Consider the following 8,000-nt stretch of genomic DNA (forward strand, 5'->3'; position numbering starts at 1 on the left):
CGCTCTCTAGCCTCACTGCGCTCGCCCCTCTCTCTCGCACTCGCGCCCTCGCTCGTACTCGCACTCGGCCCTCGCGTCTCTCTCGCCCGCGCCCTCGCTCTCTCTCGCACTCGCGCCCTCGCTCTCTCTCGCACTCGCGCCCTCGCTCTCTCTCGCACTCGCGCCCTCGCTCTCTCTCGCACTCGCGCCCTCGCTCTCTCTCGCACTCGCGCCCTCGCTCTCTCTCGCACTAGCGCCCTCGCTCTCTCTCGCACTCGCGCCCTCGCTCTCTCTCGCACTCGCGCCCTCGCTCTCTCTCGCACTCGCGCCCTCGCTCTCTCTCGCACTCGCGCCCTCGCTCTCTCTCGCACTCTAAGAATACTACCGTGGAACACCTATGGCTTTAATACAAAGAATGCCATCCTCCATGCAACAGCGCGATCAGGAAAATTGGCACGGTCATGCTCCAGGAGACATTAATACTGGGGACTGTTTGCTTCTCAGGGTATCATGTCTTCATGCTACCAAGCACAGCTGGCAAAAGAGGCTTGATCACCCTGGTCAGAGCAACAATCCCTTGCTCCGCAATAGCTGATGCACCACACTGTGGAGAGGATGTTGAATCTCTTGCTGTTGAGATTCACCTGCCTGGGGGTCCCTCAAGCTGTACAATGTGTACAGCAGGCCAGGCTGTAGAAGCTTAGACATCAGCCAGGTCTGTGCTTCTGCAGCACAAGATCAAGTGATCATAGGGGGAGACTTCAATGCACACCACCCCATCCTGGCTCCCTGCAGGGCACTGGATGTGACAGGCCATCACATAGTCATGAGACTTTCCCTGAGATCGCTCTTCTCAATATCCAAGAGCCAATGCATGTCAAAGGAGGGGTCCTAGACCTTGTCCTGGCCACTGTGGCTCTGGTGGAGAGAATTAGATGGTGTGTCGATGAGACTGTCACAAGTGACCATTATGGCACTGTTACTACCCTCATGGATGCTGGCCCAGCCCAAATGCCACAATCAAATCCAAGATGCAAAACTTACAAGGCCAGCTGGCAAGCCTTTAGGAATGCCTTGACCCACTGCCTTAGAATCAACAAACCCCCACAGAGTGAAAACGTGGAAGTGCTTGAAGCCAGACTTATCAGTGCCATCAATCAAGCAGCCATGGTCCAGGAGTTATAAAGACGCCTGGTACTTTCATGCCGAGATTAAGGAAGTCACAGAGTGAACATGTGTACAAAACATTTCTGAAGGCAAAGAACCCCTGGCAATCTAGCCCTCCTATGAGAAGCAGTCAGGGATGCCAAGGAAACTGCCATAAGAGTCAGGCAGGTAAAGTGGCTGGAATGACCACCAAACCACCCTTACAGAGCTGTGGCAGCGGGTCATGCGAGCTACTAGTCGCTCAGCCCAGAGGTGCACATACCAACATGCCACTAGAAAATGGAACACCACAGGGTGGGGTCCTCAGTCCAGCCCTTTTTAACAACCTAATGTTCTGTATCCTCGACATACACCTCCCTTCCTTCCTTTAACGGTAGGTTCATGTCTGAGCCGCCGTGGTCACAGCATGCAGATCATGCAGATCTCGCAATCACCTTCAATGGACCACACTGGCTAAGTAAAGCCCAGTGCTGTCTGGACCTTGTATCAGAGGAATGTTGCAGGACAGGACTAAAGATCTCTGCAGCCAAATCCAAAGCCATGGCTCTGAGACAAAATGTTCAAGGTACAAGTCTGAGAATCCAGGGAATGGACTTAGAATGGCTCCAGGTCTTCGAATATCTTGGGGTAATGATTGACCGGATCCTCACCTTTAATAAGGTCCTGTACTTGGTTGACCGACCAAAGCATGAGAGCAATGACTAGGAGATACATAGGAACTAGACATAAAGTACTAAGATCATTCTATGTACATGCCATCCGTCCCATTGTGAACTATGCTTCTGTCTCCCTGATTGCTGCAAAAAAAAAGAATCAATAGCCCATGCCTAGTCTAAAGACAGACTCTGAGAGGATCATTGCAGCCATCACTCTTCCAAGTAGCAGAACCTACTTCACAGGAGGATCAGTCGATCCCTTAAACCACACTGCAGGCGCCGGCTTTGCAGTAAGGGATGCCACGCAATCCATGAGGGTAACAGACAATGCCTTCCCGCTACAGGCAGAGGCAGCTGCGATCATGTGAGACCTAGCCCACACGTCCGTGAGGGAAGGACACATGGTCATACATACAGACTCCAGGGCAGCCATTGACTGTCTACAGCAAACCTCACCCAAAGACATCTACCTCCTGACCACTGTCCTTACCATAGCACAGAGGATTCTTGCTCAGGGTAGAATAATAATCATAAACTGGGTCCCAAGCCACATAGGCATCAGAGGGAATGAGCTTGCTGACAGAATAGCTGACATTGGCAGGGCTATGTCCCCAAAGCCCATGATCATAAAGCCTTCCTCCTGCAGCTCCACAGAGAGAAAACGAGATCCTCCCCCTCGGCCAGATGGTACTCAGACGCCACAGGATATGAGCCACTGGTACTCTCTCAAGCAATCAGTAGAGGTACTGAAGTCATTCTTCACAGAATCAGACAGGTGTTGCATGCACTGTGGCGAGCCGAACATCAGATTGGAACATTACTTACAGAATTGTGAGCACACACAATTCCTGAGACAGGGTCCGCCCACAACAGCGCCGGGCTGGTAAAGAGATTATGCCGTATGCTTACATCATGGCGGCAGGAGCGCCTGCTGGCAATCCCGCCACCACGGTAATAAATAAAATGAGACAGCCATAAATAGCTGACACAGGCCGGGCCATTTGTATGAAGGCCAGAATCTTCGCAAACCTCAAACAAACGACGATCTTACACTACATTCAGGAGAGGATCAGACGCCAGCAGCTGGCTCTTTACTACTAGAAACGGGAGGAGCAGAAGCAGCTGTGTGAAGAACAGCGTCGCAAGAATCGCGAGGAGGAAACACGCCAGAAAGCAGAACAAGCACTGTGGGGGAACGTGGGTCCTGTCTTTTGGCATTGCTTAGCCTCCTTATGCAAGGGAACACGCCATCCGGGCAATTCAAGTGAAACCCGGGAGTAGAGCAGCTGGCCAGAGGGGTGACTGACCATGGAGTCGCACATGGAAATGATCCGTCTGCCCAAGGAACCGTCGCAGCTGGAAACCTGTCGGCAAAACGGACAAAAGCGGAGACTCCCGAGGAACGGCCGTGGGAAGAAGCAGGAGCACCCGACGGCAAAATACACGCCAAAGGAAGTGACTAAAGCGGCACATAAGTGGGAGGAGCTGGCCCCCTTTTGCAGTTCGAATGGGAACTGAGGGTGGGGGAGTTAATCAAACGCCATTTGGCGGGGAATGCCCGCCAACAACCACACCCCCCGGGCCCCGGGAGCCCCAACCTTTGCAGGCTCAGTCCACTGAGCCCCGCCCCAGACACGGACCCCCAGTAAATTCCCCAAAGGGGACCGGCGACCCCCATACAGCCCCTCCTCTGTATCAAAATACCCACGGTGATGAAGCTCAGGGATACCCCCGTGATATCCCCCAAGACCCCTATCCCCCACCACCTCCCCCGGCCTAGTTGAACCTAAATGGAATTCTCACGGATGGGGAGGGGGGGAGCCCCTCATAAACGGGACTATACAAACCCAAATTTGTCCCGTGACTCGACTTGGTGCTCCTTCCGCCATATGACCTCGCCTGCTCCGCTGGCCCCCCCCTTTCTGTTTGTCTATCCTTTTTTGCTTGGTAAGAATGCCCTTAGCAGAAAAACCCTTGTGTATGTTTTTTTGGGGGTTTTCCCGACGACCGCGACCAAAAGAACCCGACAAACAAAAACACACAAAACCCCCAACCACACACCAACACAACACCACACAAAAAAAAAAAAAAAAAAAAAAAAAATTTTAAAAAAAAAAATTTTTAACAATTAACAGCACACACACACACCCCAAAATGTAAAATACAAAGGAGTTTTTAAAATTTTAAAACAACCTTTTAAACACACACAAACACACAAAACAAAAACCACAACACACAAAAAAAAAAAAAAAAAAAAAAAAAAATTGGGGGGGGGGGGGGGTGGTGGGGGGTGGGGTGTGGGGGGGGGTTGGGGGGGGGGGGGGGGTTTTTTGGGGGTGGGGGGGGGGGGGGGGGGGGGGGGGGTGGGGGGGGGGGGGGGGGGGGGGGGGGGGGGGGGAGGGGGGTGGGGGGGGAGGGGGGGGGGGTTTTGGGGGGGGGGGGGGGGGGGAAAAAATAAAAGGAAAAAAAAAAAAAAAAAAAAAAAAACCTAAAAACAAACAAAAAAAAACAAAAAAAAAACAAAAAAAAAAAAAATTTAAAATAAAAAAAAAAAATAAAAAACAACAAAAATAACAACAAAAAAAAATAAAAAACAAAATAAAAAAATAAAAAAAATACAAAAATATACAAGAATAAGATAGATTTTAAAAAAATAAAATAAATAATAAATAAAGAAAAACAAGGACAAAACAAGTTTAAACAAGATTAAAAGGGGAAAAACATAGGGAAATAAAAAAAAAAAAAAAGAAAAAATAAAAAATAGGTAAAATTTTAAAAAATAATTAAAAAAAATAAGAATAAAATATATAGAAAATTATAAATAAAAAGAAAAAAATATAGATAAATAATATATTAGATAAAATTTTAATAAAAATATAAAAATAAATTTTATAAAAATAAAAAATTTAAAATTATAAATATATGTATAATTAATATGATAAAATATATTATATAATTTATTAATATATTTATTAGATATATATATATGAATATAATATATGATATATAACATATGATATATATACATATGATATTTTTCATAGATAATAATATATATAAATATATATAAATAATTATATATATATATATATAATAAAAATTAATATAATTAATAAGGGGGGGCCGCGGTGGCCGAATGTTAGAGCGCGGACTAAAGACTGTCACGACGGCAATCTGAGTTCGAGGGTTGAGTCCCGGCCGGGCTTTGTTTCCTTGGGGCAAGGAAACTTACCTCGTTTGCTACCTAGCCACGGGTGGCCAAAGCCGCTCAAGTCAGTCCCGGGTAATGAGATGGTGACCGATAAAAAACCGGGCGGAAGGCAAAGGCAAAACCCCGCCTAAATTGCCCAAAAAATATGGAAGCCCCCGATCGTCAAGCCGCGGTGGCCGAAAAGGTTAGAGGTCGGACTCCAGACTGCACCGGCAATTGAGTTTAAGGGTTCGAGACCGGCCCGGGGCGTTGTTCCCCTTTGGCAAGGACTTCCCCTCGAAGCCTACCCAGCCACTGGGTGGGCCCCCCCAGCCCCCTCATGCTGGTCCCCGCCCCGGTTGGGTGTTCCAAAAAGGTCCCGGCCTTCCTGGGGCGGGGGCCCCCCCGATCACCCGAGCACACAACAGAAAACACAAAAAGACGCGGGGACCACGGGGGAGACAGAACACCGAAAGAAGTAAAATAAAAAAAAATTAAAAGAAATAATAGAATATAAAAAATTTAAAAAAAAAAAAAAATAAAATAAAAAAAATAAAAATGAAATAAATAAAAAAAAAAAATTAAAATAAAGATTAACAATACATAAAAAAAAAAAAAAAAAAAAAATAAAAAAAAAAAAAAAAAATCAAAAAATTAAAAAAAATTATATATATAAAAATTATATAATATTATATAAATATAAATATTATATATAATATATAATATAATATATTATTATATTATTATATATATATTAAAAAATTAAAAAATAAAATAAATATTATATTATATATATATATAATATATATAAAACAAATAACCCAAAAAAAAAAAAAAAAAAAATATATATAAAAAGAAAAAAAAAGATAAAAAAAAAGAAAAAAAAAGAAAAAAAAAGAAAAAAGAAAAAAGAAAAAAAAATAAAAAAAGAAAAAAAAAAAAAAAAAAAAACAAACAAAACAAAAACAAACAACAACAAAATAATAAAAAAAAATAAAATATAAATAAAAATTATATAAATATATAATATATATACATATAATAATTATAATATATACATATATATAAATTATATTATTAATATAATAATTAAAATATATATATAATAATATTATATAATATAAACATATAATAATATATATATATATATATATATAAATATTATAATAAATATAATATATTTTAATATATAAATATTATCTATATATATATATATATATATTATATATATAAATAGATAAGATATTAAAAAAGAATAGAAAGATTACATATAAGATAATAAAAAGAAAAATATAATAGATATATATATATTATAGATATATATAAATATATATATTAAAAAAAAATATATATAAATATATACAAAACCCCCAACAAATATAATATATATAAATATTATTAATATAAATAAATTATATATATATATATATATATATATAAACATAAAAACAAAAATAAAATTTAAAAATAAAATATAACAAAAGAATATATAAAAAATTTTAAAAAAAATAATATAATATTATATATATAAAAAAAAAATTATTTTATATATATAAAAAATAATACATATATATACATATAATACAATATTACATATATATACATAAATATATATATATATAATATAATTAAAATGACAAAAAATATATTATTAAAATATAAATAATTTTATATTAATATATATATATATATAAAATTAAAAATAATATAATATATATATATATATCTTATATACTATAATACAATTTTTATAAATATATCATTTATACATTTATCAATATAAATATAATAATATATTACTATATTATATTATATATATATATAAATTATATATATATATATATATATATAATAATATATAATTTTATAAAAAAAAAAAAAAAAAATTATTAATTAAAATAATATTTTATATTATAAAATATAAAATTTATAATATATTATAATATATATATAATAATATAATATATTATTATCAAATCAAAAACCCTCATATTATTATAATTAATTTTTAATTTATTTTTTTTTTTTTTATATAAAATTTTCTTATTCCTAACCCCTTTTATTTTTTTCTTATTTTTTATTATAATTTAATTTTTTTATTATTTTTATATATATAATTTAAAAATTTTTTCTTTTTGTCATTTGTTTTTTTTTTTTTTTTTATTAAAATATTATAATTTTATTATAATTAATTAAAAAAATTTTTAATTTAAATTTTTAATTAATTTATTGTTAAAAAAAAAAAAAAAAAATTTTTAAAAAAATTATTATTATATTTTTTATTTTTTTTTATTATTATAATATTTTTATATAATAACCTCATCTCTTATTTTAGCTAAGAGGTTCCCAATTTCTCCATTTGGCCTGTTTTGGTTTTTTTTTTCCCAATGGACAAATTTCTTATTCTACGCCATTGTAAGGGGGGTCCTTGTTTCCCTTTTGGGGTTTCTTTAGAGTTTTTATTTTTTTTTCCATCTTTTTTCGCCTTTCCGACTAAGAACCCCGTAATTTGGTTTTTTCTTTTTGACTCCAATTATTCTTTTCCATTTTGTTTTCCGATCACTTACCCTCATCGACTCTTAGGATTTCCCAGATCCCCTTCTCCCTCTCTGGGGCTTTTAGCCAACGTAATTTGGTTTACCCAAATTTTAATATAGGTTTCTGGGGAACCTTGATTGCTTTCCTTTTTAAACAAAAAACAAGATTCCTATATCCCTTTCCCCTGCCCCCACCCAGATGGGGTGGTCGTTATTTCCCCTTTTTTTAATGGGTTTTCCCTTTTCGGTATAATCTTTACTACTTGGTTGCCTTTAAATGTTGTTCCCTTGACCTTTCGGGGAAAAATTTGTCTTTTTCTTCACTCTTCTATTTTAAGGGTTCTCTTTTAATGTTAAAAGGTCATTTTTGGCCAAAGAACAAACACCCAAAAAAGGGCCCTTTTTTTGATTCCTTCAATTTTAAATTTTCCCAAAAAAATAATTTCAAAAGGCTTTTGGTTTTGGGTTTTT

Source organism: Penaeus monodon, chromosome 18 (assembly GCF_015228065.2).
Source record: "Penaeus monodon isolate SGIC_2016 chromosome 18, NSTDA_Pmon_1, whole genome shotgun sequence".
In the NCBI taxonomy this organism is placed as follows: Eukaryota; Metazoa; Arthropoda; class Malacostraca; order Decapoda; family Penaeidae; genus Penaeus; species Penaeus monodon.